The sequence below is a fragment of the Dermochelys coriacea genome, chromosome 7 (genome assembly GCF_009764565.3).
Source record: "Dermochelys coriacea isolate rDerCor1 chromosome 7, rDerCor1.pri.v4, whole genome shotgun sequence".
In the NCBI taxonomy this organism is placed as follows: Eukaryota; Metazoa; Chordata; order Testudines; family Dermochelyidae; genus Dermochelys; species Dermochelys coriacea.
In genome coordinates this window covers 68,905,154-68,910,739 of record NC_050074.1, presented here as the reverse complement: position 1 = coordinate 68,910,739, position 5,586 = coordinate 68,905,154, and the positions used below count along the sequence as shown (strand labels likewise).

General features: G+C 39.5%; 1 pseudogene; it reads right to left on the bottom strand.

Moving 5' to 3' along the window:
* Positions 1 to 1,451: 1,451 nt before the first annotated feature.
* On the bottom strand, positions 1,452 to 4,995 carry LOC119859502 (annotated as a pseudogene).
* Positions 4,996 to 5,586: the final 591 nt, after the last annotated feature.

The window sequence follows — 5,586 nt, the reverse complement described above, 5'->3', positions numbered from 1 at the left end:
ATGAGATGACATCACTAAAATGAGGAAGCAAAGATCTTCACTTCATGGGACCATAGTAACTACATATCCACAGTAACATAGTTGAGTCCATGAAGATCTTGAAACAAGTTCATCATATCTCAGAGCAGGACAAATGCAGAGATAAGGTGCTTTACCAACCATCGGCAAAGTAAGGCTTCAAGGCATCGTTGAAAGCTGCTTTAGATAGAATAGATTTCCCTCTGGAAATTCTGGGTTAATTGATTGGAGTCCCTTTATTTCAAGTACTATTCATGTTAAGGCAACTAAGCATATTTCTAGAAATTCTTTCTGACCCCTCTATAATCAGTAGTATTATCACACGAGGGTCCCTATGAGCAGTGAAGCTTTCCCTCGACACTGTATGATCAACATTAGGTGCTAGCCTAAACAAAAGTGAATAAAAAAATGAAACAAGAAGCATTAATCCACCAAAAGTCTGTCAAACCACCAAGCAGTGTGTTATCTTGTATTACTGGCCTTTGTCCTGTCTCCCATTTCCCTTATCTCCTCCTTCAATTTTGTCTTCTCTGTCTTGTCTCTATTTAGATTGTAAAATCTTTGGGGCAGGAATTTTGTCGGTCTGTAAAGTGCCATGGCATTTGTGAGTGCTGAATAATGGGACTTAAATCCACAATGTGCCCAAACTCCCATGGGCTATAAAGGGAGACACGACCCACAAACTTCTAGAATTCCCCCCTTTTCAATAACCTGAGAACAAGGCTATAAATAAGCATACTATAGACCTGTAAATGGCTTTAAACAGAGATTAATGGAAATCTAGCATTTCCATTTTTACACTTGGGCTCGTTTACACTTGGGCTCGCTTTATAGTGCTGCAACTTTCTCACTCAAGGGTGTGAAAAACACCCCCTGGAGTGCAGCAAGTTTCAGCACTGTAAAGCACCAGTGTAGTGGTACCTATGCCTGTCGCGAAAGTGTTTTATTTAGAGCACTGAGAGAGAGCTCTGCCCTGACTACACAAGCCACCTTAAAGCACTGCCATGGCAGCGCTTTAGCATTGCCAGTGTAGACTAGCCCTTCTCTGCCAGAACTATGTGGCACAGAATGATCATCTTTTGGCCTTTGACATAAGAGACATCCGTGATCCGTATTCGCCATCAGTTCCTCATGATAGTTGTTTTTATTTAAGTCTGAAGCTGTGTAGGTCTCAATTTCTCACAGCACTTGTCGTATTCTCCAGTTTTAGCCAGCTCAGGACACAGATCAAAGTTGCATGATTACTGTATTGTAATGCAATTCATCACAATAGAAATGTCATCAAAATTCAGCATATCTATACCTTGACGTCGTTAATGCAGCACAGTATGCAAAATGCGGGGCTATTGTAAATCAACAAGGTTATGTAATTATTAAAGCTGCAAGCCCACTTGCACTAACTGATTTTAACGTAAACCACAAGGACAGGGAGATTAAAAGTCACATATTACTAACCGTTTTTCATTACCGGATTGTCATTCCATTTGCCATCTGCGGACATTTCTAAAGAGTTTCCACTCAAAATGATTATTTGGTTCTCCGTGCAGCCAGTTTGAGTATTCTATTGCTTCCCCACTTAGCTACTGAATGTACCTTCTGTTTGTATATCGTTATTCCAATAAATGCTTTCTTGTTATGACAAACTACTATTGTTGTATGGTGCTTGTTCTCTGCAGAATTCCCTGGAGAAGCAAGCCAGCCACCAGCTTGGGAACCATGTGGCTTCTGAGGTCTCAAAGTTACATTCAGAGCCAGTGATTTTGAATGTTTTTTCATGGCACTACTTCCATTTATGAAAAACCAAGCTAGAAAAAACACAGAAGCACAGTACATCTAAGTTTATTTTTTCACACACTATTCTTTACATTAGAGTAACAGGTTCTAGGACCATGGAGCAAGAGGCAGTTATTTTTGTTAATTCATTCTGTCAGACCATCTGAGACTTATGCACACTAACCCAGAAGTTTAAAAGAGGAAGAATATGTTACTGGTACAGAGAAAACTATGGACAGAGGCAAAAGGTCTCAGGAAGATCCTATAACAACCAGGAAACATTTTAGGTTGAGGTTTATACTTTATTATTGTTATTTCAGTTAGCAATGAAGGCATAGCTAGTTTTTATTATCCTAGAGAGCAGAGTGGAAATTGTACACAGTACCAGAGTTTGAATACAATTAACCACTGCTAGCCTAAAATATTGCCATATCACTGTTGTAAGGTATGGTGTTTGGGAACATTACTGCAGTACTTTTTATGAGGCCAGGCCCACTGTCCTTGATATGGCACAGTGAGAAGTCCTGTCATCATTCTATTATCTCAATTAGCATTTGCACCTCTCTTTACAGGTAAGAATCAAGAGATTGTTTCTGTTCCAGAGAAAGTAAATGGGAAATCAAGGGGCAGAATGAGGCCACACATGCTGTTGATGTCAGATAGTGGTTGTCTCCCACTATTCTTTTTGGTCACAGGACAAATCAAATAACATTTCAGACACAAAATGGACCCTACCCAAGCCACACTATTTCATCTTAAGTGTACTTTGAATGGGATTCTTTTAGCACTTGATCCCACGGCTATTCTCAGAGGGAATTACACCAAATTGGAGACCTGCCAAGGCTAACAATACACGTGAGAGGGTTAGACCTGTACTGCCCATATTGTAGAATTGAGTTACTTTACTAAAACATCCAACAAGTACATAGAAGTTTGGAGTATGAACGAATAGCAAGAAGCCCAGATTAGACACCAGATATGAATCCTTTTTAACTCTGAAGAAGTGGGGATGTAGATCTGCATCCAAATTACTCTCACTGACTGGAATGAACAGCACTTCATTTGTCTTACCATTTTGGATTTTGCTGACAGTAGCTTTCAGGCCCTTCGGTTGTTCTTGCAAATTCCTTATTTCATTTTTTAAAAGCTCACATTCTGAAGGAGAAAATAATAGTATTGTTCTTCTTGTGTCACATTAAAATATGGAAGGTTTTCTAAAAGCTTAAAAAAGCCAGAGAAGTGATCTCCAGAACTAGTAATGAATCACAAGTCTAACACCAAATAAACTGGTTTCAGAGTAGCAGCCATGTTAGTCTGTATGCGCAAAAAGAAAAGGAGAACTTGTGGCACCTTAGAGACTAACAAATTTATTTGAGCATAAGCTTTCGATGAAGTGAGCTGTAGCTCACGAAAGCTTATGCTCAAATAAATTTGTTAGTCTCTAAGGTGCCACAAGTTCTCCTTTTCTTTTTACCAAATAAACTGTTTTTGATTTCTTGGTTTCTCAAGAAGATACAACAAGTTTAAAACTTAGGTGTTGAGGCCACAAGTCCACTGAAAGTAAAAGGGAAACTACCTGTTGAGTAAAAAGAAAAGGAGTACTTGCGGCACCTTATAGACTAACAAATTTATTAGAGCATAAGCTTTCGTGAGCTACAGCTCACTTCATCGGATGCATTTAGCTTATGCTCTAATAAATTTGTTAGTCTCTAAGGTGCCACAAGTACTCCTTTTCTTTTTGCGAATACAGACTAACACGGCTGCTACTCTGATACCTGTTGAGTGCAATTCTTAATAGCCCCTGTAGCAATGCTAGTTTTTCAATTCAATTGTAAAAGCTAAAAATTAGAAGCAGAAGACAACATAGTTAGGAAAATAAAGCCTTGGAAATTAGAGCAAAGTTAATTAGCAAAGTTCTGAGGAGAGTTGTGAAGAATATGTGCACTCACTAGAAGCCCACTTGACTTTGGCAGTAGGTACAACTATCATGATGTTTGCCAATCTCAGCCTATGTGTGAAAATTTCATGAACAAGAACTGAAATCATTTGTACAGCTGCTCCTGGTGAACCTTTGTAGGACTTCTTCCTTGTCTTCCAGCAGCACATCCTTCATCCCACAAATTCAGGGATCAAGTATCCATCACTGTGGTATTTATCTCCTGTAGGATACTACTCTTAGACGTTTGAGTTCATCAGACCAAGCCTTGCTCACTTCCCTCCATTGCAAACCAGACTGTCTGGTTTCCCCAGTGCCCACCTCTGAGTATTTCTTCAACACTCAGAAAGAAGCAGCAAAGCCCAACTGGAACATTTATGAAATGAAAACCATTAAAAAGTCTATAATAGCCTCTGTGTATGCACTGTTCGGCTTCTTCTTTACCCTCTCTCAAAATAAGCGCACTGCTTACCTCTGCCTCCACGGTCTCCCATTGGTCCTTCTGCACCTCTGTCTCCTTTTGGTCCAGGGGATCCATCCTTTCCTGGAAGACCTGGTATCCTTTTTAATCCTTGCAATCCAATGTGTTTATTCAGGGAAAAGGAAGAGATAAAAATAAAGCAAGTAAACAATTGAATTTGTAGGTGTTATAAGAGTTTGTGATTGCTGTCATAATTACAGATGGATCAAGAAAAAGACCATCATGAATTCTGGGAAAAGTTCAGATCCTGGTCCAGGTCCAAACTTTATAGCTTTATAGCTTGACTCCCCTGCTATAATTAGAATATCAAATTCAAACATCTGAAATGTGTTCAGAAGTTTGGTTTGGATTCACTTCTTAATGGAAATATTAGTACGTGAGCATAGCTGGAATTCTTAAAATGTTTCTGAGCATGTACAGATAAAGCCACATTTTCAAGAGACCTTGGAAACAGATTTTCAGGTGCCCAAAATCCACACTTGGGTCCAGATTTTCAGAAGAATATAAACTCTCTCATTGTGACATTTGCGACTGATATTGTTATTCCTTTTTTATTAAATACAAATCTGACCAACAGGTGAACAGTAAGTAAATATTTCTATACCTGGATCTCCCTTTTCACCTTTAGGGCCGTCTTTCCCATCGCTTCCTGGTAATCCGTTCTTAGCAGGTCCGCACAGAACAAGTGTACATGCATTCCGATGAGAACCTGAGCAAGATTTGAGTTGGAAGTTGTCACCAGAGTTAATACCAAGACAAAAGTGTTGAATGTCAGAAGTAGCAGCATTGTTTGATTCCTAGCCTGTGAAAAATCAGTTAAAGAATTACCCTAAAGCAGTGGTGGGCAACCTGCGGCCCGCACCGCTTCCCACAGCTTCCATTGGCCAGGAATGGTGAACCGCAGCCATTGGGAGCTGCAGGCAGTCATGCACATGTAAACAAATAGTCTGGAGGCCAGCCAGCAGCTTGCACTGATGGGCTACGTTAGTCCTGTGGGTTGCCCACTACTCCCTTAATGGCATTTTGAGTGCAAAGAAGCTCTTTATTTTGCAATATTACACATTGGCTATATAAAGGCATGCTAAATGTCTACTTCCTAAAACATTTTAGTAGTAGTAGTAGTTTGTTATTTTTTTTTAAATCAGAGCTTCACTGCTCGTGAAAACACTTCTTAACTATTCTTTACTCAGATCTTAATGAAGTACCCCTAATTATTGGAATTTGTCCTGCTCCAAAAATCCCACAGCTTGAAACAAAAAAAGCAGCAAATTTCAGTTAAGTCCCATCAGGTTGCCCGCAAACATAATCCTTAAAGTTTTAGTAAACAACTGCTTTTAAGAAAGTGAATTTTTTTCAGCCCTGCACAAGTACACTGGGG